This window comes from Pelobates fuscus, chromosome 2, assembly GCF_036172605.1.
Source record: "Pelobates fuscus isolate aPelFus1 chromosome 2, aPelFus1.pri, whole genome shotgun sequence".
NCBI lineage: Eukaryota > Metazoa > Chordata > Amphibia > Anura > Pelobatidae > Pelobates > Pelobates fuscus.
This window is the reverse complement of record NC_086318.1, coordinates 213,128,623-213,156,043: the sequence shown is the minus strand read 5'-3', so window position 1 is coordinate 213,156,043 and position 27,421 is coordinate 213,128,623. Positions and strand designations below refer to the sequence as shown.

General features: G+C 42.9%; 8 non-coding genes across 8 annotated transcripts; all 8 read left to right on the top strand.

Moving 5' to 3' along the window:
- Window positions 1–1,755: 1,755 nt before the first annotated feature.
- On the top strand, window positions 1,756–1,827 carry TRNAT-CGU (transfer RNA threonine (anticodon CGU)). Its single transcript has one exon. It is a non-coding gene; the product is annotated as a tRNA-Thr (tRNA).
- Window positions 1,828–3,581: 1,754 nt separating this feature from the next.
- Window positions 3,582–3,653, top strand: TRNAT-CGU (transfer RNA threonine (anticodon CGU)). The gene has a single exon. It is a non-coding gene; the product is annotated as a tRNA-Thr (tRNA).
- Window positions 3,654–15,558: 11,905 nt separating this feature from the next.
- Window positions 15,559–15,630, top strand: TRNAT-CGU (transfer RNA threonine (anticodon CGU)). The gene has a single exon. It is a non-coding gene; the product is annotated as a tRNA-Thr (tRNA).
- Window positions 15,631–17,913: 2,283 nt separating this feature from the next.
- TRNAT-CGU (transfer RNA threonine (anticodon CGU)) lies at window positions 17,914–17,985 on the top strand. The gene has a single exon. It is a non-coding gene; the product is annotated as a tRNA-Thr (tRNA).
- Window positions 17,986–20,262: 2,277 nt separating this feature from the next.
- On the top strand, window positions 20,263–20,334 carry TRNAT-CGU (transfer RNA threonine (anticodon CGU)). Its single transcript has one exon. It is a non-coding gene; the product is annotated as a tRNA-Thr (tRNA).
- Window positions 20,335–22,618: 2,284 nt separating this feature from the next.
- Window positions 22,619–22,690, top strand: TRNAT-CGU (transfer RNA threonine (anticodon CGU)). The gene has a single exon. It is a non-coding gene; the product is annotated as a tRNA-Thr (tRNA).
- Window positions 22,691–24,974: 2,284 nt separating this feature from the next.
- On the top strand, window positions 24,975–25,046 carry TRNAT-CGU (transfer RNA threonine (anticodon CGU)). Its single transcript has one exon. It is a non-coding gene; the product is annotated as a tRNA-Thr (tRNA).
- A 2,283-nt stretch (window positions 25,047–27,329) lies between these two features.
- Window positions 27,330–27,401, top strand: TRNAT-CGU (transfer RNA threonine (anticodon CGU)). The gene has a single exon. It is a non-coding gene; the product is annotated as a tRNA-Thr (tRNA).
- The last annotated feature ends 20 nt before the right edge of the window (window positions 27,402–27,421 follow it).

The window sequence follows — 27,421 nt, the reverse complement described above, 5'->3', positions numbered from 1 at the left end:
CCAAATACTGCTGCGACATCGCAGCTTTAAAAATGCAAATTTTTTAGCTGCTAAATAGTACATTTGGGGCCTGCACTTTATATCTGAGAGTCAAATAGAACCGTCAAATACTGTGGTTACTTAGCAGTTTTCAAAATTCTAATTGTTTTGGTGCTAAATAGTACATTTGGGACCTGCACTTCATATCTGAGAGTCAAATAGAACTGTCAAATACTGCTGTGACATAGCAGTTTTAAAAATTCTAATTGTTTTGGTGCTAAATAGTACATTTGGGACCTGCACTTCATATCTGAGAGTCAAATAGAACTGTCAAATACTGCTGTGACATAGCAGTTTTAAAAATTCACATTTTTGTTGGGTGCTAAATAGTACATTTGCAGCCTAGGGTGCACTTCATATCTGAGAGTCAAATAGAACCGTCAAATTCTGTGGTTACAGCACATTTTTAAACATTCAAATTGTTTTGGTGCTAAATAGTACATTTGGGGCCTGCACTTCATATCTGAGAGTCAAATAGAACCGTCAAATACTGCTGTGACATAGCCGTTTTAAATATTCAATTTTTTTAGGTGCTAAATAGTAAATTTGGTGTGTGCACTTCATATCTGAGTGTCAAATAGAACTGTCAAATACTGCTGTGACATAGCAGTTTTAAAAATTCTAATTGTTTTGGTGCTAAATAGTACATTTGGGACCTGCACTTCATATCTGAGAGTCAAATAGAACTGTCAAATACTGCTGTGACATAGCAGTTTTAAAAATTCTAATTGTTTTGGTGCTAAATAGTACATTTGGGACCTGCACTTCATATCTGAGAGTCAAATAGAACTGTCAAATACTGCTGTGACATAGCAGTTTTAAAAATTCACATTTTTGTTGGGTGCTAAATAGTACATTTGCAGCCTAGGGTGCACTTCATATCTGAGAGTCAAATAGAACCGTCAAATTCTGTGGTTACAGCACATTTTTAAACATTCAAATTGTTTTGGTGCTAAATAGTACATTTGGGGCCTGCACTTCATATCTGAGAGTCAAATAGAACCGTCAAATACTGCTGTGACATAGCCGTTTTAAATATTCAATTTTTTTAGGTGCTAAATAGTAAATTTGGTGTGTGCACTTCATATCTGAGTGTCAAATAGAACTGTCAAATACTGCTGTGACATAGCAGTTTTAAAAATTCTAATTGTTTTGGTGCTAAATAGTACATTTGGGACCTGCACTTCATATCTCAGAGTCAAATAGAACTGTCAAATACTGCTGTGACATAGCAGTTTTAAAAATTCACATTTTTTTGGGTGCTAAATAGTACATTTGCAGCCTAGGGTGCACTTCATATCTGAGAGTCAAATAGAACCGTCAAATTCTGTGGTTACAGTGCATTTTTAAACATTCAAATTGTTTTGGTGCTAAATAGTACATTTGGGGCCTGCACTTCATATCTGAGAGTCAAATAGAACCGTCAAATACTGCTGTGACATAGCCGTTTTAAATATTCAATTTTTTTAGGTGCTAAATAGTAAATTTGGTGTGTGCACTTCATATCTGAGTGTCAAATAGAACCGTCAAATACTGCTGTGACATAGCAGTTTTAAAAATTAAAATAGTTTTGGTGCTAAATAGTACATTTAGGGGCTGCACTTCATATCTGAGAGTGGAATAGAACCGTCAAATACTGCTGTGACATAGCAGTTTTAAATATTCAATTAGTTTTGATTCTAATTAGTACATTGGGGGCCACTGCACCTTCAAGTAGGCGCAGTGGCCAAGTGGTAAGGCGTTGGTCTCGTAAACCAAAGATCATGGGTTCAATCCCCATCTGTGCCTAAGCAAGTTGGAAAAGATGTGTCCTTTGTAATTAACTCAAAAGCTCCTCATTTATGTGTACTTTATACAAACTAGAAGAGTTCTACACAGGTCCATTAACTTAACATTCTCAGTCCAACAAACTAAAATGGGAAAAGATCAGTTTTACACAGGCTGGAAAACTTAAACTAAGTGACACTATGACAAAGGTGTATAGAAATTTACATTACTAATGATAACATTTTTTTTTATTATTGATTTTTTTTTTTGATTGGGTAACTAAAATTATAGATCAGGGTGGTGCAGTAGACATTGCTTACCTAGATTTCAGTAAGGCTTTTGACACTGTTGCACATAGAAGGCTTATCAATAAACTGCAATCTTTAAGTTTGGATTCCAATATTGTTGAATGGGTAAGGCAGTGGTTGAGTGACAGGCAACAGAGGGTTGTAGTCAATGGAGTATATTTGAAGCTTGGGCTTGTCACCAGTGGGGTACCTCAAGGATCTGTACTTGGACCCATTCTCTTTAATATTTTTATTAGTGATATTGCAGGCACCTTTGAGGAGGTGGAAGACCAAACACAGCAGGCGTCCCAGAGGGCTTGTTGTCATCTTTCGGGGACCTTCAATGACATCAGTGAGGACAAGGAACGGGACATGGCTAGCTTGGTATCCAACCTTGTGCAAATGGGGAGTTTGCGGTTGTGCAAATGGACTGTTTGCGGTTGTTTGCGGTGCGTTAAACAGGGAATTTGGTCTGTCATTGTGAAGCTGGCGTAACCCTTACACTACCTGATCGATACAACATCATACCTGATGTTTTAAAGCACGTTTTTCCAAACAATTTAGGAATGTTAGGTGATGTATGCCCTTTATGGATTAAAACCAGACTCTGCATCAACTATGTAATTTTCCATGGGAGTTTTGCCATGGATCCCCCTCCGGCATGCCACAGTCCAGGTGTTAGCCCCCTTGAAACAACTTTTCCATCACTATTGTAACCAGAAAGAGTCCCTGTAGGTTTTAAAATTCGCCTGCCTATTGAATTCTATGGCGGTTCGCCCGGTTCGCCCGATCGTGAACATTTGCGGAAATTCGCGTTCGCCATTCGCGAACGGAAAATTTTATGTTCGCGACATCTCTAAAGGGGACTATATATAAAAGAAGAAAAACTACCACAACAAGAGGACATAGTCTTAATTTAGAGGGACAAAGGATTCAAAATCATATCAGGAAGTATTACTTTACTGGGGGGGTAGTGGATGCATGGAATAGCCTTCCAGCTGAAGTGGTAGAGGTTAACACAGTAAAGGAGCTTAAGCATGCGTGGGATAGGCATAAGGCTATCCTAACTATAAGATAAGGCCAGGGACTAATGAAAGTATTTTGAAAATTGGGCAGACTAGATGGGCCGAATGGTTCTTATCTGCCGTCACATTCTATGTTTCTATGTTTCTATGTTTCTATATCTATATAACCGTCAAATACTGCTGTGACATAGCCGTTTTAAATATTCAATTTTTTTAGGTGCTAAATAGTAAATTTGGTGTGTGCACTTCATATCTGAGTGTCAAATAGAACCGTCAAATGCTGCTGTGACATAGCAGTTTTAAAAATTAAAATAGTTTTGGTGCTAAATAGTACATTTGGGGCCTGCACTTCATATCTGAGAGTGGAATAGAACCGTCAAATACTGCTGTGACATAGCAGTTTTAAATATTCAATTTGTTTTGATTCTAATAAGTACATTGGGGGCCACTGCACCTTCAAGTAGGCGCAGTGGCCAAGTGGTAAGGCGTTGGTCTCGTAAACCAAAGATCATGGGTTCAATTCCCATCTGTGCCTAAGCAAGTTGGAAAAGATGTGTCCTTTGTAATTAACTCAAAAGCTCCTCATTTATGTGTACTTTATACAAACTAGAAGAGTTCTACACAGGTCCATTAACTTAACATTCTCAGTCCAACAAACTAAAATGGGAAAAGATCAGTTTTACACAGGCTGGAAAACTTAAACTAAGTGACACTATGACAAAGGTGTATAGAAATTTACATTACTAATGATAACATTTTTTTTTTATTATTGATTTTTTTTTGATTGGGTAACTAAAATTATAGATCAGGGTGGTGCAGTAGACATTGCTTACCTAGATTTCAGTAAGGCTTTTGACACTGTTGCACATAGAAGGCTTATCAATAAACTGCAATCTTTAAGTTTGGATTCCAATATTGTTGAATGGGTAAGGCAGTGGTTGAGCAACAGAGGGTTGTAGTCAATGGAGTATATTTGAAGTTTTGAAGCTTGGGCTTGTCACCAGTGGGGTACCTCAAGGATCTGTACTTGGACCCATTCTCTTTAATATTTTTATTAGTGATATTGCAGGCACCTTTGAGGAGGTGGAAGACCAAACACAGCAGGCGTCCCAGGGGGCTTGTTGTCACCTTTCGGGGACCTTCAATGACATCAGTGAGGACAAGGAACGGGACATGGCTAGCTTGGTATCCAACCTTGTGCAAATGGGGAGTTTGCGGTTGTGCAAATGGACTGTTTGCGGTTGTTTGCGGTGCGTTAAACAGGGAATTTGGTCTGTCATTGTGAAGCTGGCGTAACCCTTACACTACCTGATCGATACAACATCATACCTGATGTTTTAAAGCACGTTTTTCCAAACAATTTAGGAATGTTAGGTGATGTATGCCCTTTATGGATTAAAACCAGACTCTGCATCAACTATGTAATTTTCCATGGGAGTTTTGCCATGGATCCCCCTCCGGCATGCCACAGTCCAGGTGTTAGTCCCCTTGAAACAACTTTTCCATCACTATTGTAACCAGAAAGAGTCCCTGTGGGTTTTAAAATTCGCCTGCCTATTGAATTCTATGGCGGTTCGCCCGGTTCGCCCGTTCGTGAACATTTGCGGAAATTCGCGTTCGCCATTCGCGAACGGAAAATTTTATGTTCGCGACATCTCTAAAGGGGACTATATATAAAAGAAGAAAAACTACCACAACAAGAGGACATAGTCTTAATTTAGAGGGACAAAGGATTCAAAATCATATCAGGAAATATTACTTTACTGGGAGGGTAGTGGATGCATGGAATAGCCTTCCAGCTGAAGTGGTAGAGGTTAACACAGTAAAGGAGCTTAAGCATGCGTGGGATAGGCATAAGGCTATCCTAACTATAAGATAAGGCCAGGGACTAATGAAAGTATTTTGAAAATTGGGCAGACTAGATGGGCCGAATGGTTCTTATCTGCCGTCACATTCTATGTTTCTATGTTTCTATGTTTCTATATCTGAGAGTCAAATAGAACCGCCAAATACTGCTGCGACATCGCAGCTTTAAAAATTCAAATTTTTTAGCTGCTAAATAGTACATTTGGGGCCTGCACTTTATATCTGAGAGTCAAATAGAACCGTCAAATACTGTGGTTACATAGCAGTTTTAAAAATTCTAATTGTTTTGGTGCTAAATAGTACATTTGGGACCTGCACTTCATATCTGAGAGTCAAATAGAACTGTCAAATACTGCTGTGACATAGCAGTTTTAAAAATTCTAATTGTTTTGGTGCTAAATAGTACATTTGGGACCTGCACTTCATATCTGAGAGTCAAATAGAACTGTCAAATACTGCTGTGACATAGCAGTTTTAAAAATTCACATTTTTTTGGGTGCTAAATAGTACATTTGCAGCCTAGGGTGCACTTCATATCTGAGAGTCAAATAGAACCGTCAAATTCTGTGGTTACAGCGCATTTTTAAACATTCAAATTGTTTTGGTGCTAAATAGTACATTTGGGGCCTGCACTTCATATCTGAGAGTCAAATAGAACCGTCAAATACTGCTGTGACATAGCCGTTTTAAATATTCAATTTTTTTAGGTGCTAAATAGTAAATTTGGTGTGTGCACTTCATATCTGAGTGTCAAATAGAACCGTCAAATGCTGCTGTGACATAGCAGTTTTAAAAATTAAAATAGTTTTGGTGCTAAATAGTACATTTGGGGCCTGCACTTCATATCTGAGAGTGGAATAGAACCGTCAAATACTGCTGTGACATAGCAGTTTTAAATATTCAATTTGTTTTGATTCTAATTAGTACATTGGGGGCCACTGCACCTTCAAGTAGGCGCAGTGGCCAAGTGGTAAGGCGTTGGTCTTGTAAACCAAAGATCATGGGTTCTGACCAACCTCGCCACTATGAGCTGGAGAAGCCTGGTTGCTCGCCTGCTTCCTTTGGACTATGGACCAGACTTTAAAAAGCTTTATTTTACCTGCAGAAAGGCATATTCGTGCCTTTCAGCCGGGGTGTTCAGTAGATTCCAGCTACCGAACAAACTACCGTATGAGGGACCACCTAGGAGATGGAGTGTGCCGTCAATTAACCGCCCAGAAGCTGCGGTTAACCGCAGCTTAATTGATGAACGCTGGGTGGCCTTTGTTCGTTTGCCGACCACGAGGTAGCGGCCATTTTAATCGTGCGAAAGACCAGCGGTGTTCGGCGAGGATTCTATGGAACTATAAACGGACACTTAATTGCACGAACACCGCTGAGCCGTCTGTCGCCTGGGTCCTATCGTACAAGGTTAACCGAACACTGGAATTTGGTACTTCTATGGGAATTGTAGTAACCCAGATAGCTATACCATGGAGCCTATTTGTGTGATTAAAGACTTTGGCTCCATGGCGATTAAACTGTATTCGTGTAGTCTGGGTGCCAGTCACTTAATAATGTGCACCCAGACCTGAGCTATCTGGGGATATGTAACATGTCTGTGTTGGGTGGAATAAAAGTGACTTTATATATTTTAAAGCATAATACTGTATTTAGATCCCCACATGTGTAATGGAGTCTTGTCTTTGTCCTGGGAGGTAATTGGATTACCTCTACAATTATCTCCAGGGCAGAAGAGAGGAAACCAGGATGCATTGTGGGAATGTTTACTGCTGTGTGTCTGTAATTGGTTTATGTCTGTCCTTTGTTACAGTCTTCCATTTGGTCCCCTAGGGGAGTGTCCACCAGGTGGGAGACCTGCATAAATACTGGGCAGGTAGCCCTGAGTAAATGAGTTGCTGTTTAACCCTGAAGCTGGAGTGTGTCTCTTTCTTGGGGGGAAGGGGACTGTATGCCGACTGCCAGGAATGTAAGCTGTCCATATTGCTTTTCCTGTTCGGCTGCTTCCAGGGTTCGTGTCTCTGCTGTTCGAGAGTTGGTGAATTCGTGCAGTTTGGGAGTTCGGGAAGTTGGTGCTTATGGTAGCTGCTGGTCTATGGAAAAGGGGATTATCGCCTAAACGCATTTTTCCCCTTTTATGCTGAAACGGTCCGTTACAATTGGTGGCAGCGGTGGGATCGTTCCTACAACCAGAGGGACAGCTACAGACAACACCATTCCTGGATTACAAAGTGAGGGCAACGCCAGTACCCGTACAGCGCCCCTATCTACAACGAACCAACTGCAGCAGAGCAAGCATGGCACCCAGCTACACGCAGGAGGAGTTTGACAAAGAGCTGAGATCACGACTGATTTTCTTCGGACCCAACCCCCCGGAGAAATGCGTGCGGCTTGTGAGTGGACATGTAGATGAGTACCTGCGGTTCATGGCAGATCCAGCCAAGGGTATTGGTCGCCCTATCCGGCGGCAGAGTGCGTTTCGGGGACTCAAAGGTGTACCCCAGGGAGATGATGGTGTCGTCCATCCTCCCCAGCAGCCGTGTGTGTCCCAGGGAGCCGAAGGTGCAGTCCTTCCTCCCCAGCGGCAGGCTGAGTTACAGGGGGCAGAGGTTGTTGTTCCTGCCCCCCAGCAGCAAAGTGATATGCCAAGAAGGCAGTGTGAAGCGAAGGGAGAGGAGAGCAGCGTCCTCCCTCCCCAGCGGCAGTGTGTGCCCCAGGGAGCTGATGGTGTCGTCCATCCTCCCCAGCAGCCGTGTGTGTCCCAGGGAGCCGAAGGTGCAGTCCTTCCTCCCCAGCGGCAGGCTGAGTTACAGGGGGCAGAGGTTGTTGTTCCTGCCCCCCAGCAGCAAAGTGATATGCCAAGAAGGCAGTGTGAAGCGAAGGGAGAGGAGAGCAGTGTCCTCCCTCCCCAGCGGCAGTGTGTGCCCCAGGGAGCTGATGGTGTCGTCCATCCTCCCCAGCAGCCGTGTGTGTCCCAGGGAGCCGAAGGTGCAGTCCTTCCTCCCCAGCGGCAGGCTGAGTTACAGGGGGCAGAGGTTGTTGTTCCTGCCCCCCAGCAGCAAAGTGAGATGCCAAGAAGGCAGTGTGAAGTGAAGGGAGAGGAGAGCAGCGTCCTCCCTCCCCAGCGGCCGTGTGTGCCCCAGGGAGCTGATGGTGTCGTCCATCCTCCCCAGCAGCCGTGTGTGTCCCGGGGAGCCGAAGGTGCAGTCCTTCCTCCCCAGCGGCAGGCTGAGTTACAGGGGGCAGAGGTTGTTGTTCCTGCCCCCCAGCAGCAAAGTGATATGCCAAGAAGGCAGTGTGAAGCGAAGGGAGAGGAGAGCAGCGTCCTCCCTCCCCAGCGGCATTGTGTGCCCCAGGGAGCTGATGGTGTCGTCCATCCTCCCCAGCGGCAGTGTCTGTCCCAGGGAGCAGAAGGTGTCACCCTTCCTCCCCAGCGGCAGTGTGTACCCCAGGGAGCTGATGGTGTCGTCCATCCTCCCCAGCGGCAGTGTGTCCTGCCGGGAGCAGAGACAGTCAGTCTCGCACCCCAGCAGCCGGACAAGAGAATGAAAGGGGAGACAGCTGGTCCCCCTTTCCACCAGCAGAGAGAGTGGCAGGGAGAGGAGCCTGCTACCCCCTCTCCCCAGCGGCAGTTTACCGTCCAGAGAGAGGAGCTTGTTACACCCTCTCTCCAGCGGCAGCCTAACCCACCAAGGGGAGATGTTAAGCCCCACGACTGTGCAGATGGGACCGTAGTCTCTGTACTTACAGCCCAAGGGGTAGGGACGGTCGGTCCTGTCCCCCAGCCACAGAGCGATGTATCCAAAGGGGAGACAGTCGGTCTCCCCCTCCGGCAGCCGAGCTATGCACCTAAAGGGGAGACAGTCAGTCTCCAGCAACCAGGCTCCAACCAGACTACTTCCGTGGTAGTGCTGGCACCAGGACAGAATACCGCTGGTCTCTGCCCCCTCAGCAACCCACCAAGGCAGCCTAACTGTTCCCCACACAGTCATGGTGAGACACCTGGACCTGGACAAGTTTGTAATTTTTTCAGGTGTAGTACCCAGTTATTGTGGGGGGGCTGTACTAATAGTTGTGTTTTGTGGGTGGGTTGCTGGACTAACCAGGGCACTGACCGGCAGGAGGTCAGGTACCCTGTTAGTCTAGTTGGTAAAGGGGAGAAGTGTGGCGAAACCAACCTCGCCACTATGAGCTGGAGAAGCCTGGTTGCTCGCCTGCTTCCTTTGGACTATGGACCAGACTTTAAAAAGCTTTATTTTACCTGCAGAAAGGCATATTCGTGCCTTTCAGCCGGGGTGTTCAGTAGATTCCAGCTACCGAACAAACTACCGTATGAGGGACCACCTAGGAGATGGAGTGTGCCGTCAATTAACCGCCCAGAAGCTGCGGTTAACCGCAGCTTAATTGATGAACGCTGGGTGGCCTTTGTTCGTTTGCCGACCACGAGGTAGCGGCCATTTTAATCGTGCGAAAGACCAGCGGTGTTCGGCGAGGATTCTATGGAACTATAAACGGACACTTAATTGCACGAACACCGCTGAGCCGTCTGTCGCCTGGGTCCTATCGTACAAGGTTAACCGAACACTGGAATTTGGTACTTCTATGGGAATTGTAGTAACCCAGATAGCTATACCATGGAGCCTATTTGTGTGATTAAAGACTTTGGCTCCATGGCGATTAAACTGTATTCGTGTAGTCTGGGTGCCAGTCACTTAATAATGTGCACCCAGACCTGAGCTATCTGGGGATATGTAACATGTCTGTGTTGGGTGGAATAAAAGTGACTTTATATATTTTAAAGCATAATACTGTATTTAGATCCCCACATGTGTAATGGAGTCTTGTCTTTGTCCTGGGAGGTAATTGGATTACCTCTACAATTATCTCCAGGGCAGAAGAGAGGAAACCAGGATGCATTGTGGGAATGTTTACTGCTGTGTGTCTGTAATTGGTTTATGTCTGTCCTTTGTTACAGTCTTCCATTTGGTCCCCTAGGGGAGTGTCCACCAGGTGGGAGACCTGCATAAATACTGGGCAGGTAGCCCTGAGTAAATGAGTTGCTGTTTAACCCTGAAGCTGGAGTGTGTCTCTTTCTCGGGGGGAAGGGGACTGTATGCCGACTGCCAGGAATGTAAGCTGTCCATATTGCTTTTCCTGTTCGGCTGCTTCCAGGGTTCGTGTGTCTGCTGTTCGAGAGTTGGTGAATTCGTGCAGTTTGGGAGTTCGGGAAGTTGGTGCTTATGGTAGCTGCTGGTCTATGGAAAAGGGGATTATCGCCTAAACGCATTTTTCCCCTTTTATGCTGAAACGGTCCGTTACAATTGGTGGCAGCGGTGGGATCGTTCCTACAACCAGAGGGACAGCTACAGACAACACCATTCCTGGATTACAAAGTGAGGGCAACGCCAGTACCCGTACAGCGCCCCTATCTACAACGAACCAACTGCAGCAGAGCAAGCATGGCACCCAGCTACACGCAGGAGGAGTTTGACAAAGAGCTGAGATCACGACTGATTTTCTTCGGACCCAACCCCCCGGAGAAATGCGTGCGGCTTGTGAGTGGACATGTAGATGAGTACCTGCGGTTCATGGCAGATCCAGCCAAGGGTATCGGTCGCCCTATCCGGCGGCAGAGTGCGTTTCGGGGACTCAAAGGTGTACCCCAGGGAGATGATGGTGTCGTCCATCCTCCCCAGCAGCCGTGTGTGTCCCAGGGAGCCGAAGGTGCAGTCCTTCCTCCCCAGCGGCAGGCTGAGTTACAGGGGGCAGAGGTTGTTGTTCCTGCCCCCCAGCAGCAAAGTGATATGCCAAGAAGGCAGTGTGAAGCGAAGGGAGAGGAGAGCAGCGTCCTCCCTCCCCAGCGGCAGTGTGTGCCCCAGGGAGCTGATGGTGTCGTCCATCCTCCCCAGCAGCCGTGTGTGTCCCAGGGAGCCGAAGGTGCAGTCCTTCCTCCCCAGCGGCAGGCTGAGTTACAGGGGGCAGAGGTTGTTGTTCCTGCCCCCCAGCAGCAAAGTGATATGCCAAGAAGGCAGTGTGAAGTGAAGGGAGAGGAGAGCAGCGTCCTCCCTCCCCAGCGGCCGTGTGTGCCCCAGGGAGCTGATGGTGTCGTCCATCCTCCCCAGCAGCCGTGTGTGTCCCGGGGAGCCGAAGGTGCAGTCCTTCCTCCCCAGCGGCAGGCTGAGTTACAGGGGGCAGAGGTTGTTGTTCCTGCCCCCCAGCAGCAAAGTGATATGCCAAGAAGGCAGTGTGAAGCGAAGGGAGAGGAGAGAAGCGTCCTCCCTCCCCAGCGGCATTGTGTGCCCCAGGGAGCTGATGGTGTCGTCCATCCTCCCCAGCGGCAGTGTCTGTCCCAGGGAGCAGAAGGTGTCGCCCTTCCTCCCCAGCGGCAGTGTGTACCCCAGGGAGCTGATGGTGTCGTCCATCCTCCCCAGCGGCAGTGTGTCCTGCCGGGAGCAGAGACAGTCAGTCTCGCACCCCAGCAGCCGGACAAGAGAATGAAAGGGGAGACAGCTGGTCCCCCTTTCCACCAGCAGAGAGAGTGGCAGGGAGAGGAGCCTGCTACCCCCTCTCCCCAGCGGCAGTTTACCGTCCAGAGAGAGGAGCTTGTTACACCCTCTCTCCAGCGGCAGCCTAACCCACCAAGGGGAGATGTTAAGCCCCACGACTGTGCAGATGGGACCGTAGTCTCTGTACTTACAGCCCAAGGGGTAGGGACGGTCGGTCCTGTCCCCCAGCCACAGAGCGATGTATCCAAAGGGGAGACAGTCGGTCTCCCCCTCCGGCAGCCGAGCTATGCACCTAAAGGGGAGACAGTCAGTCTCCAGCAACCAGGCTCCAACCAGACTACTTCCGTGGTAGTGCTGGCACCAGGACAGAATACCGCTGGTCTCTGCCCCCTCAGCAACCCACCAAGGCAGCCTAACTGTTCCCCACACAGTCATGGTGAGACACCTGGACCTGGACAAGTTTGTAATTTTTTCAGGTGTAGTACCCAGTTATTGTGGGGGGGCTGTACTAATAGTTGTGTTTTGTGGGTGGGTTGCTGGACTAACCAGGGCACTGACCGGCAGGAGGTCAGGTACCCTGTTAGTCTAGTTGGTAAAGGGGAGAAGTGTGGCGAAACCAACCTCGCCACTATGAGCTGGAGAAGCCTGGTTGCTCGCCTGCTTCCTTTGGACTATGGACCAGACTTTAAAAAGCTTTATTTTACCTGCAGAAAGGCATATTCGTGCCTTTCAGCCGGGGTGTTCAGTAGATTCCAGCTACCGAACAAACTACCGTATGAGGGACCACCTAGGAGATGGAGTGTGCCGTCAATTAACCGCCCAGAAGCTGCGGTTAACCGCAGCTTAATTGATGAACGCTGGGTGGCCTTTGTTCGTTTGCCGACCACGAGGTAGCGGCCATTTTAATCGTGCGAAAGACCAGCGGTGTTCGGCGAGGATTCTATGGAACTATAAACGGACACTTAATTGCACGAACACCGCTGAGCCGTCTGTCGCCTGGGTCCTATCGTACAAGGTTAACCGAACACTGGAATTTGGTACTTCTATGGGAATTGTAGTAACCCAGATAGCTATACCATGGAGCCTATTTGTGTGATTAAAGACTTTGGCTCCATGGCGATTAAACTGTATTCGTGTAGTCTGGGTGCCAGTCACTTAATAATGTGCACCCAGACCTGAGCTATCTGGGGATATGTAACATGTCTGTGTTGGGTGGAATAAAAGTGACTTTATATATTTTAAAGCATAATACTGTATTTAGATCCCCACATGTGTAATGGAGTCTTGTCTTTGTCCTGGGAGGTAATTGGATTACCTCTACAATTATCTCCAGGGCAGAAGAGAGGAAACCAGGATGCATTGTGGGAATGTTTACTGCTGTGTGTCTGTAATTGGTTTATGTCTGTCCTTTGTTACAGTCTTCCATTTGGTCCCCTAGGGGAGTGTCCACCAGGTGGGAGACCTGCATAAATACTGGGCAGGTAGCCCTGAGTAAATGAGTTGCTGTTTAACCCTGAAGCTGGAGTGTGTCTCTTTCTTGGGGGGAAGGGGACTGTATGCCGACTGCCAGGAATGTAAGCTGTCCATATTGCTTTTCCTGTTCGGCTGCTTCCAGGGTTCGTGTGTCTGCTGTTCGAGAGTTGGTGAATTCGTGCAGTTTGGGAGTTCGGGAAGTTGGTGCTTATGGTAGCTGCTGGTCTATGGAAAAGGGGATTATCGCCTAAACGCATTTTTCCCCTTTTATGCTGAAACGGTCCGTTACAGGTTCAATCCCCATCTGTGCCTAAGCAAGTTGGAAAAGATGTGTCTTTTGTAATTAACTCAAAAGCTCCTCATTTATGTGTACTTTATACAAACTAGAAGAGTTCTACACAGGTCCATTAACTTAACATTCTCAGTCCAACAAACTAAAATGGGAAAAGATCAGTTTTACACAGGCTGGAAAACTTAAACTAAGTGACACTATGACAAAGGTGTATAGAAATTTACATTACTAATGATAACATTTTTTTTTATTATTGATTTTTTTTTTGATTGGGTAACTAAAATTATAGATCAGGGTGGTGCAGTAGACATTGCTTACCTAGATTTCAGTAAGGCTTTTGACACTGTTGCACATAGAAGGCTTATCAATAAACTGCAATCTTTAAGTTTGGATTCCAATATTGTTGAATGGGTAAGGCAGTGGTTGAGTGACAGGCAACAGAGGGTTGTAGTCAATGGAGTATATTTGAAGCTTGGGCTTGTCACCAGTGGGGTACCTCAAGGATCTGTACTTGGACCCATTCTCTTTAATATTTTTATTAGTGATATTGCAGGCACCTTTGAGGAGGTGGAAGACCAAACACAGCAGGCGTCCCAGGTGGCTTGTTGTCACCTTTCGGGGACCTTCAATGACATCAGTGAGGACAAGGAACGGGACATGGCTAGCTTGGTATCCAACCTTGTGCAAATGGGGAGTTTGCGGTTGTGCAAATGGACTGTTTGCGGTTGTTTGCGGTGCGTTAAACAGGGAATTTGGTCTGTCATTGTGAAGCTGGCGTAACCCTTACACTACCTGATCGATACAACATCATACCTGATGTTTTAAAGCACGTTTTTCCAAACAATTTAGGAATGTTAGGTGATGTATGCCCTTTATGGATTAAAACCAGACTCTGCATTAACTATGTAATTTTCCATGGGAGTTTTGCCATGGATCCCCCTCCGGCATGCCACAGTCCAGGTGTTAGTCCCCTTGAAACAACTTTTCCATCACTATTGTAACCAGAAAGAGTCCCTGTGGGTTTTAAAATTCGCCTGCCTATTGAATTCTATGGCGGTTCGCCCGGTTCGCCCGTTCGTGAACATTTGCGGAAATTCGCGTTCGCCATTCGCGAACGGAAAATTTTATGTTCGCGACATCTCTAAAGGGGACTATATATAAAAGAAGAAAAACTACCACAACAAGAGGACATAGTCTTAATTTAGAGGGACAAAGGATTCAAAATCATATCAGGAAATATTACTTTACTGGGAGGGTAGTGGATGCATGGAATAGCCTTCCAGCTGAAGTGGTAGAGGTTAACACAGTAAAGGAGCTTAAGCATGCGTGGGATAGGCATAAGGCTATCCTAACTATAAGATAAGGCCAGGGACTAATGAAAGTATTTTGAAAATTGGGCAGACTAGATGGGCCGAATGGTTCTTATCTGCCGTCACATTCTATGTTTCTATGTTTCTATGTTTCTATATCTGAGAGTCAAATAGAACCGCCAAATACTGCTGCGACATCGCAGCTTTAAAAATTAAATTTTTTTAGCTGCTAAATAGTACATTTGGGGCCTGCACTTTATATCTGAGAGTCAAATAGAACCGTCAAATACTGTGGTTACATAGCAGTTTTAAAAATTCTAATTGTTTTGGTGCTAAATAGTACATTTGGGACCTGCACTTCATATCTGAGAGTCAAATAGAACTGTCAAATACTGCTGTGACATAGCAGTTTTAAAAATTCTAATTGTTTTGGTGCTAAATAGTACATTTGGGACCTGCACTTCATATCTGAGAGTCAAATAGAACTGTCAAATACTGCTGTGACATAGCAGTTTTAAAAATTCACATTTTTTTGGGTGCTAAATAGTACATTTGCAGCCTAGGGTGCACTTCATATCTGAGAGTCAAATAGAACCGTCAAATTCTGTGGTTACAGCGCATTTTTAAACATTCAAATTGTTTTGGTGCTAAATAGTACATTTGGGGCCTGCACTTCATATCTGAGAGTCAAATAGAACCGTCAAATACTGCTGTGACATAGCCGTTTTAAATATTCAATTTTTTTAGGTGCTAAATAGTAAATTTGGTGTGTGCACTTCATATCTGAGTGTCAAATAGAACCGTCAAATGCTGCTGTGACATAGCAGTTTTAAAAATTAAAATAGTTTTGGTGCTAAATAGTACATTTGGGGCCTGCACTTCATATCTGAGAGTGGAATAGAACCGTCAAATACTGCTGTGACATAGCAGTTTTAAATATTCAATTTGTTTTGATTCTAATAAGTACATTGGGGGCCACTGCGCCTTCAAGTAGGCGCAGTGGCCAAGTGGTAAGGCGTTGGTCTCGTAAACCAAAGATCATGGGTTCAATCCCCATCTGTGCCTAAGCAAGTTGGAAAAGATGTGTCCTTTGTAATTAACTCAAAAGCTCCTCATTTATGTGTACTTTATACAAACTAGAAGAGTTCTACACAGGTCCATTAACTTAACATTCTCAGTCCAACAAACTAAAATGGGAAAAGATCAGTTTTACACAGGCTGGAAAACTTAAACTAAGTGACACTATGACAAAGGTGTATAGAAATTTACATTACTAATGATAACATTTTTTTTTATTATTGATTTTTTTTTTGATTGGGTAACTAAAATTATAGATCAGGGTGGTGCAGTAGACATTGCTTACCTAGATTTCAGTAAGGCTTTTGACACTGTTGCACATAGAAGGCTTATCAATAAACTGCAATCTTTAAGTTTGGATTCCAATATTGTTGAATGGGTAAGGCAGTGGTTGAGTGACAGGCAACAGAGGGTTGTAGTCAATGGAGTATATTTGAAGCTTGGGCTTGTCACCAGTGGGGTACCTCAAGGATCTGTACTTGGACCCATTCTCTTTAATATTTTTATTAGTGATATTGCAGGCAACTTTGAGGAGGTGGAAGACCAAACACAGCAGGCGTCCCAGGGGGCTTGTTGTCACCTTTCGGGGACCTTCAATGACATCAGTGAGGACAAGGAACGGGACATGGCTAGCTTGGTATCCAACCTTGTGCAAATGGGGAGTTTGCGGTTGTGCAAATGGACTGTTTGCGGTTGTTTGCGGTGCGTTAAACAGGGAATTTGGTCTGTCATTGTGAAGCTGGCGTAACCCTTACACTACCTGATCGATACAACATCATACCTGATGTTTTAAAGCACGTTTTTCCAAACAATTTAGGAATGTTAGGTGATGTATGCCCTTTATGGATTAAAACCAGACTCTGCATCAACTATGTAATTTTCCATGGGAGTTTTGCCATGGATCCCCCTCCGGCATGCCACAGTCCAGGTGTTAGTCCCCTTGAAACAACTTTTCCATCACTATTGTAACCAGAAAGAGTCCCTGTGGGTTTTAAAATTCGCCTGCCTATTGAATTCTATGGCGGTTCGCCCGGTTCGCCCGTTCGTGAACATTTGCGGAAATTCGCGTTCGCCATTCGCGAACGGAAAATTTTATGTTCGCGACATCTCTAAAGGGGACTATATATAAAAGAAGAAAAACTACCACAACAAGAGGACATAGTCTTAATTTAGAGGGACAAAGGATTCAAAATCATATCAGGAAATATTACTTTACTGGGAGGGTAGTGGATGCATGGAATAGCCTTCCAGCTGAAGTGGTAGAGGTTAACACAGTAAAGGAGCTTAAGCATGCGTGGGATAGGCATAAGGCTATCCTAACTATAAGATAAGGCCAGGGACTAATGAAAGTATTTTGAAAATTGGGCAGACTAGATGGGCCGAATGGTTCTTATCTGCCGTCACATTCTATGTTTCTATGTTTCTATGTTTCTATATCTGAGAGTCAAATAGAACCGCCAAATACTGCTGCGACATCGCAGCTTTAAAAATTCAAATTTTTTAGCTGCTAAATAGTACATTTGGGGCCTGCACTTTATATCTGAGAGTCAAATAGAACCGTCAAATACTGTGGTTACATAGCAGTTTTAAAAATTCTAATTGTTTTGGTGCTAAATAGTACATTTGGGACCTGCACTTCATATCTGAGAGTCAAATAGAACTGTCAAATACTGCTGTGACATAGCAGTTTTAAAAATTCTAATTGTTTTGGTGCTAAATAGTACATTTGGGACCTGCACTTCATATCTGAGAGTCAAATAGAACTGTCAAATACTGCTGTGACATAGCAGTTTTAAAAATTCACATTTTTTTGGGTGCTAAATAGTACATTTGCAGCCTAGGGTGCACTTCATATCTGAGAGTCAAATAGAACCGTCAAATTCTGTGGTTACAGCGCATTTTTAAACATTCAAATTGTTTTGGTGCTAAATAGTACATTTGGGGCCTGCACTTCATATCTGAGAGTCAAATAGAACCGTCAAATACTGCTGTGACATAGCCGTTTTAAATATTCAATTTTTTTAGGTGCTAAATAGTAAATTTGGTGTGTGCACTTCATATCTGAGTGTCAAATAGAACCGTCAAATGCTGCTGTGACATAGTAGTTTTAAAAATTAAAATAGTTTTGGTGCTAAATAGTACATTTGGGGCCTGCACTTCATATCTGAGAGTGGAATAGAACCGTCAAATACTGCTGTGACATAGCAGTTTTAAATATTCAATTTGTTTTGATTCTAATTAGTACATTGGGGGCCACTGCACCTTCAAGTAGGCGCAGTGGCCAAGTGGTAAGGCGTTGGTCTCGTAAACCAAAGATCATGGGTTCAATCCCCATCTGTGCCTAAGCAAGTTGGAAAAGATGTGTCTTTTGTAATTAACTCAAAAGCTCCTCATTTATGTGTACTTTATACAAACTAGAAGAGTTCTACACAGGTCCATTAACTTAACATTCTCAGTCCAACAAACTAAAATGGGAAAAGATCAGTTTTACACAGGCTGGAAAACTTAAACTAAGTGACACTATGACAAAGGTGTATAGAAATTTACATTACTAATGATAACATTTTTTTTTATTATTGATTTTTTTTTTGATTGGGTAACTAAAATTATAGATCAGGGTGGTGCAGTAGACATTGCTTACCTAGATTTCAGTAAGGCTTTTGACACTGTTGCACATAGAAGGCTTATCAATAAACTGCAATCTTTAAGTTTGGATTCCAATATTGTTGAATGGGTAAGGCAGTGGTTGAGTGACAGGCAACAGAGGGTTGTAGTCAATGGAGTATATTTGAAGCTTGGGCTTGTCACCAGTGGGGTACCTCAAGGATCTGTACTTGGACCCATTCTCTTTAATATTTTTATTAGTGATATTGCAGGCACCTTTGAGGAGGTGGAAGACCAAACACAGCAGGCGTCCCAGGGGGCTTGTTGTCACCTTTCGGGGACCTTCAATGACATCAGTGAGGACAAGGAACGGGACATGGCTAGCTTGGTATCCAACCTTGTGCAAATGGGGAGTTTGCGGTTGTGCAAATGGACTGTTTGCGGTTGTTTGCGGTGCGTTAAACAGGGAATTTGGTCTGTCATTGTGAAGCTGGCGTAACCCTTACACTACCTGATCGATACAACATCATACCTGATGTTTTAAAGCACGTTTTTCCAAACAATTTAGGAATGTTAGGTGATGTATGCCCTTTATGGATTAAAACCAGACTCTGCATCAACTATGTAATTTTCCATGGGAGTTTTGCCATGGATCCCCCTCCGGCATGCCACAGTCCAGGTGTTAGTCCCCTTGAAACAACTTTTCCATCACTATTGTAACCAGAAAGAGTCCCTGTGGGTTTTAAAATTCGCCTGCCTATTGAATTCTATGGCGGTTCGCCCGGTTCGCCCGTTCGTGAACATTTGCGGAAATTCGCGTTCGCCATTCGCGAACGTAAAATTTTATGTTCGCGACATCTCTAAAGGGGACTATATATAAAAGAAGAAAAACTACCACAACAAGAGGACATAGTCTTAATTTAGAGGGACAAAGGATTCAAAATCATATCAGGAAATATTACTTTACTGGGAGGGTAGTGGATGCATGGAATAGCCTTCCAGCTGAAGTGGTAGAGGTTAACACAGTAAAGGAGCATGCGTGGGATAGGCATAAGGCTATCCTAACTATAAGATAAGGCCAGGGACTAATGAAAGTATTTTGAAAATTGGGCAGACTAGATGGGCCGAATGGTTCTTATCTGCCGTCACATTCTATGTTTCTATGTTTCTATGTTTCTATATCTGAGAGTCAAATAGAACCGCCAAATACTGCTGCGACATCGCAGCTTTAAAAATTCAAATTTTTTAGCTGCTAAATAGTACATTTGGGGCCTGCACTTTATATCTGAGAGTCAAATAGAACCGTCAAATACTGTGGTTACATAGCAGTTTTAAAAATTCTAATTGTTTTGGTGCTAAATAGTACATTTGGGACCTGCACTTCATATCTGAGAGTCAAATAGAACTGTCAAATACTGCTGTGACATAGCAGTTTTAAAAATTCTAATTGTTTTGGTGCTAAATAGTACATTTGGGACCTGCACTTCATATCTGAGAGTCAAATAGAACTGTCAAATACTGCTGTGACATAGCAGTTTTAAAAATTCACATTTTTTTGGGTGCTAAATAGTACATTTGCAGCCTAGGGTGCACTTCATATCTGAGAGTCAAATAGAACCGTCAAATTCTGTGGTTACAGCGCATTTTTAAACATTCAAATTGTTTTGGTGCTAAATAGTACATTTGGGGCCTGCACTTCATATCTGAGAGTCAAATAGAACCGTCAAATACTGCTGTGACATAGCCGTTTTAAAAATTCAATTTTTTTAGGTGCTAAATAGTAAATTTGGTGTGTGCACTTCATATCTGAGTGTCAAATAGAACCGTCAAATACTGCTGTGACATAGCAGTTTTAAAAATTAAAATAGTTTTGGTGCTAAATAGTACATTTGGGGCCTGCACTTTATATCTGAGAGTGGAATAGAACCGTCAAATACTGCTGTGACATAGCAGTTTTAAATATTCAATTTGTTTTGATTCTAATTAGTACATTGGGGGCCACTGCACCTTCAAGTAGGCGCAGTGGCCAAGTGGTAAGGCGTTGGTCTCGTAAACCAAAGATCATGGGTTCAATCCCCATCTGTGCCTAAGCAAGTTGGAAAAGATGTGTCCTTTGTAATTAACTCAAAAGCTCCTCATTTATGTGTACTTTATACAAACTAGAAGAGTTCTACACAGGTCCATTAACTTAACATTCTCAGTCCAACAAACTAAAATGGGAAAAGATCAGTTTTACACAGGCTGGAAAACTTAAACTAAGTGACACTATGACAAAGGTGTATAGAAATTTACATTACTAATGATAACATTTTTTTTTATTATTGATTTTTTTTTTTGATTGGGTAACTAAAATTATAGATCAGGGTGGTGCAGTAGACATTGCTTACCTAGATTTCAGTAAGGCTTTTGACACTGTTGCACATAGAAGGCTTATCAATAAACTGCAATCTTTAAGTTTGGATTCCAATATTGTTGAATGGGTAAGGCAGTGGTTGAGTGACAGGCAACAGAGGGTTGTAGTCAATGGAGTATATTTGAAGCTTGGGCTTGTCACCAGTGGGGTACCTCAAGGATCTGTACTTGGACCCATTCTCTTTAATATTTTTATTAGTGATATTGCAGGCACCTTTGAGGAGGTGGAAGACCAAACACAGCAGGCGTCCCAGGGGGCTTGTTGTCACCTTTCGGGGACCTTCAATGACATCAGTGAGGACAAGGAACGGGACATGGCTAGCTTGGTATCCAACCTTGTGCAAATGGGGAGTTTGCGGTTGTGCAAATGGACTGTTTGCGGTTGTTTGCGGTGCGTTAAACAGGGAATTTGGTCTGTCATTGTGAAGCTGGCGTAACCCTTACACTACCTGATCGATACAACATCATACCTGATGTTTTAAAGCACGTTTTTCCAAACAATTTAGGAATGTAAGGTGATGTATGCCCTTTATGGATTAAAACCAGACTCTGCATCAACTATGTAATTTTCCATGGGAGTTTTGCCATGGATCCCCCTCCGGCATTCCACAGTCCAGGTGTTAGTCCCCTTGAAACAACTTTTCCATCACTATTGTAACCAGAAAGAGTCCCTGTGGGTTTTAAAATTCGCCTGCCTATTGAATTCTATGGCGGTTCGCCCGGTTCGCCCGTTCGTGAACATTTGCGGAAATTCGCGTTCGCCATTCGCGAACGGAAAATTTTATGTTCGCGACATCTCTAAAGGGGACTATATATAAAAGAAGAAAAACTACCACAACAAGAGGACATAGTCTTAATTTAGAGGGACAAAGGATTCAAAATCATATCAGGAAATATTACTTTACTGGGAGGGTAGTGGATGCATGGAATAGCCTTCCAGCTGAAGTGGTAGAGGTTAACACAGTAAAGGAGCTTAAGCATGCGTGGGATAGGCATAAGGCTATCCTAACTATAAGATAAGGCCAGGGACTAATGAAAGTATTTTGAAAATTGGGCAGACTAGATGGGCCGAATGGTTCTTATCTGCCGTCACATTCTATGTTTCTATGTTTCTATGTTTCTATATCTGAGAGTCAAATAGAACCGCCAAATACTGCTGCGACATCGCAGCTTTAAAAATTCAAATTTTTTAGCTGCTAAATAGTACATTTGGGGCCTGCACTTTATATCTGAGAGTCAAATAGAACCGTCAAATACTGTGGTTACATAGCAGTTTTAAAAATTCTAATTGTTTTGGTGCTAAATAGTACATTTGGGACCTGCACTTCATATCTGAGAGTCAAATAGAACTGTCAAATACTGCTGTGACATAGCAGTTTTAAAAATTCTAATTGTTTTGGTGCTAAATAGTACATTTGGGACCTGCACTTCATATCTGAGAGTCAAATAGAACTGTCAAATACTGCTGTGACATAGCAGTTTTAAAAATTCACATTTTTTTGGGTGCTAAATAGTACATTTGCAGCCTAGGGTGCACTTCATATCTGAGAGTCAAATAGAACCGTCAAATTCTGTGGTTACAGCGCATTTTTAAACATTCAAATTGTTTTGGTGCTAAATAGTACATTTGGGGCCTGCACTTCATATCTGAGAGTCAAATAGAACCGTCAAATACTGCTGTGACATAGCCGTTTTAAATATTCAATTTTTTTAGGTGCTAAATAGTAAATTTGGTGTGTGCACTTCATATCTGAGTGTCAAATAGAACCGTCAAATACTGCTGTGACATAGCAGTTTTAAAAATTAAAATAGTTTTGGTGCTAAATAGTACATTTGGGGCCTGCACTTTATATCTGAGAGTGGAATAGAACCGTCAAATACTGCTGTGACATAGCAGTTTTAAATATTCAATTTGTTTTGATTCTAATTAGTACATTGGGGGCCACTGCACCTTCAAGTAGGCGCAGTGGCCAAGTGGTAAGGCGTTGGTCTCGTAAACCAAAGATCATTGGTTCAATCCCCATCTGTGCCTAAGCAAGTTGGAAAAGATGTGTCCTTTGTAATTAACTCAAAAGCTCCTCATTTATGTGTACTTTATACAAACTAGAAGAGTTCTACACAGGTCCATTAACTTAACATTCTCAGTCCAACAAACTAAAATGGGAAAAGATCAGTTTTACACAGGCTGGAAAACTTAAACTAAGTGACACTATGACAAAGGTGTATAGAAATTTACATTACTAATGATAACATTTTTTTTTATTATTGATTTTTTTTTTTGATTGGGTAACTAAAATTATAGATCAGGGTGGTGCAGTAGACATTGCTTACCTAGATTTCAGTAAGGCTTTTGACACTGTTGCACATAGAAGGCTTATCAATAAACTGCAATCTTTAAGTTTGGATTCCAATATTGTTGAATGGGTAAGGCAGTGGTTGAGTGACAGGCAACAGAGGGTTGTAGTCAATGGAGTATATTTGAAGCTTGGGCTTGTCACCAGTGGGGTACCTCAAGGATCTGTACTTGGACCCATTCTCTTTAATATTTTTATTAGTGATATTGCAGGCACCTTTGAGGAGGTGGAAGACCAAACACAGCAGGCGTCCCAGGGGGCTTGTTGTCACCTTTCGGGGACCTTCAATGACATCAGTGAGGACAAGGAACGGGACATGGCTAGCTTGGTATCCAACCTTGTGCAAATGGGGAGTTTGCGGTTGTGCAAATGGACTGTTTGCGGTTGTTTGCGGTGCGTTAAACAGGGAATTTGGTCTGTCATTGTGAAGCTGGCGTAACCCTTACACTACCTGATCGATACAACATCATACCTGATGTTTTAAAGCACGTTTTTCCAAACAATTTAGGAATGTAAGGTGATGTATGCCCTTTATGGATTAAAACCAGACTCTGCATCAACTATGTAATTTTCCATGGGAGTTTTGCCATGGATCCCCCTCCGGCATGCCACAGTCCAGGTGTTAGTCCCCTTGAAACAACTTTTCCATCACTATTGTAACCAGAAAGAGTCCCTGTGGGTTTTAAAATTCGCCTGCCTATTGAATTCTATGGCGGTTCGCCCGGTTCGCCCGTTCGTGAACATTTGCGGAAATTCGCGTTCGCCATTCGCGAACGGAAAATTTTATGTTCGCGACATCTCTAAAGGGGACTATATATAAAAGAAGAAAAACTACCACAACAAGAGGACATAGTCTTAATTTAGAGGGACAAAGGATTCAAAATCATATCAGGAAATATTACTTTACTGGGAGGGTAGTGGATGCATGGAATAGCCTTCCAGCTGAAGTGGTAGAGGTTAACACAGTAAAGGAGCTTAAGCATGCGTGGGATAGGCATAAGGCTATCCTAACTATAAGATAAGGCCAGGGACTAATGAAAGTATTTTGAAAATTGGGCAGACTAGATGGGCCGAATGGTTCTTATCTGCCGTCACATTCTATGTTTCTATGTTTCTATGTTTCTATATCTGAGAGTCAAATAGAACCGCCAAATACTGCTGCGACATCGCAGCTTTAAAAATTCAAATTTTTTAGCTGCTAAATAGTACATTTGGGGCCTGCACTTTATATCTGAGAGTCAAATAGAACCGTCAAATACTGTGGTTACATAGCAGTTTTAAAAATTCTAATTGTTTTGGTGCTAAATAGTACATTTGGGACCTGCACTTCATATCTGAGAGTCAAATAGAACTGTCAAATACTGCTGTGACATAGCAGTTTTAAAAATTCTAATTGTTTTGGTGCTAAATAGTACATTTGGGACCTGCACTTCATATCTGAGAGTCAAATAGAACTGTCAAATACTGCTGTGACATAGCAGTTTTAAAAATTCACATTTTTTTGGGTGCTAAATAGTACATTTGCAGCCTAGGGTGCACTTCATATCTGAGAGTCAAATAGAACCGTCAAATTCTGTGGTTACAGCGCATTTTTAAACATTCAAATTGTTTTGGTGCTAAATAGTACATTTGGGGCCTGCACTTCATATCTGAGAGTCAAATAGAACCGTCAAATACTGCTGTGACATAGCCGTTTTAAATATTCAATTTTTTTAGGTGCTAAATAGTAAATTTGGTGTGTGCACTTCATATCTGAGTGTCAAATAGAACCGTCAAATGCTGCTGTGACATAGCAGTTTTAAAAATTAAAATAGTTTTGGTGCTAAATAGTACATTTGGGGCCTGCACTTCATATCTGAGAGTGGAATAGAACCGTCAAATACTGCTGTGACATAGCAGTTTTAAATATTCAATTTGTTTTGATTCTAATTAGTACATTGGGGGCCACTGCACCTTCAAGTAGGCGCAGTGGCCAAGTGGTAAGGCGTTGGTCTCGTAAACCAAAGATCATGGGTTCAATCCCCATCTGTGCCTAAGCAAGTTGGAAAAGATGTGTCTTGTGTAATTAACTCAAAAGCTCCTCATTTATGTGTACTTTATACAAACTAGAAGAGTTCTACACAGGTCCATTAACTTAACATTCTCAGTCCAACAAACTAAAATGGGAAAAGATCAGTTTTACACAGGCTGGAAAACTTAAACTAAGTGACACTATGACAAAGGTGTATAGAAATTTACATTACTAATGATAACATTTTTTTTTATTATTGATTTTTTTTTTGATTGGGTAACTAAAATTATAGATCAGGGTGGTGCAGTAGACATTGCTTACCTAGATTTCAGTAAGGCTTTTGACACTGTTGCACATAGAAGGCTTATCAATAAACTGCAATCTTTAAGTTTGGATTCCAATATTGTTGAATGGGTAAGGCAGTGGTTGAGTGACAGGCAACAGAGGGTTGTAGTCAATGGAGTATATTTGAAGCTTGGGCTTGTCACCAGTGGGGTACCTCAAGGATCTGTACTTGGACCCATTCTCTTTAATATTTTTATTAGTGATATTGCAGGCACCTTTGAGGAGGTGGAAGACCAAACACAGCAGGCGTCCCAGGGGGCTTGTTGTCACCTTTCGGGGACCTTCAATGACATCAGTGAGGACAAGGAACGGGACATGGCTAGCTTGGTATCCAAGCTTGTGCAAATGGGGAGTTTGCGGTTGTGCAAATGGACTGTTTGCGGTTGTTTGCGGTGCGTTAAACAGGGAATTTGGTCTGTCATTGTGAAGCTGGCGTAACCCTTACACTACCTGATCGATACAACATCATACCTGATGTTTTAAAGCACGTTTTTCCAAACAATTTAGGAATGTTAGGTGATGTATGCCCTTTATGGATTAAAACCAGACTCTGCATCAACTATGTAATTTTCCATGGGAGTTTTGCCATGGATCCCCCTCCGGCATGCCACAGTCCAGGTGTTAGTCCCCTTGAAACAACTTTTCCATCACTATTGTAACCAGAAAGAGTCCCTGTGGGTTTTAAAATTCGCCTGCCTATTGAATTCTATGGCGGTTCGCCCGGTTCGCCCGTTCGTGAACATTTGCGGAAATTCGCGTTCGCCATTCGCGAACGGAAAATTTTATGTTCGCGACATCTCTAAAGGGGACTATATATAAAAGAAGAAAAACTACCACAACAAGAGGACATAGTTTTAATTTAGAGGGACAAAGGATTCAAAATCATATCAGGAAATATTACTTTACTGGGAGGGTAGTGGATGCATGGAATAGCCTTCCAGCTGAAGTGGTAGAGGTTAACACAGTAAAGGAGCTTAAGCATGCGTGGGATAGGCATAAGGCTATCCTAACTATAAGATAAGGCCAGGGACTAATGAAAGTATTTCGAAAATTGGGCAGACTAGATGGGCCGAATGGTTCTTATCTGCCGTCACACTCTATGTTTCTATGTTTCTATGTTTCTATATCTGAGAGTCAAATAGAACCGCCAAATACTGCTGCGACATCGCAGCTTTAAAAATTCAAATTTTTTAGCTGCTAAATAGTACATTTGGGGCCTGCACTTTATATCTGAGAGTCAAATAGAACCGTCAAATACTGTGGTTACATAGCAGTTTTAAAAATTCTAATTGTTTTGGTGCTAAATAGTACATTTGGGACCTGCACTTCATATCTGAGAGTCAAATAGAACTGTCAAATACTGCTGTGACATAGCAGTTTTAAAAATTCTAATTGTTTTGGTGCTAAATAGTACATTTGGGACCTGCACTTCATATCTGAGCGTCAAATAGAACTGTCAAATACTGCTGTGACATAGCAGTTTTAAAAATTCACATTTTTTTGGGTGCTAAATAGTACATTTGCAGCCTAGGGTGCACTTCATATCTGAGAGTCAAATAGAACCGTCAAATTCTGTGGTTACAGCGCATTTTTAAACATTCAAATTGTTTTGGTGCTAAATAGTACATTTGGGGCCTGCACTTCATATCTGAGAGTCAAATAGAACCGTCAAATACTGCTGTGACATAGCCGTTTTAAATATTCAATTTTTTTAGGTGCTAAATAGTAAATTTTGTGTGTGCACTTCATATCTGAGTGTCAAATAGAACCGTCAAATACTGCTGTGACATAGCAGTTTTAAAAATTAAAATAGTTTTTGTGCTAAATAGTACATTTGGGGCCTGCACTTCATATCTGAGAGTGGAATAGAACCGTCAAATACTGCTGTGACATAGCAGTTTTAAATATTCAATTTGTTTTGATTCTAATTAGTACATTGGGTGCTACTGCACCTTCAAGTAGGCGCAGTGGCCAAGTGGTAAGGCGTTGGTCTCGTAAACCAAAGATCATGGGTTCAATCCCCATCTGTGCCTAAGCAAGCTGGAAAAGATGT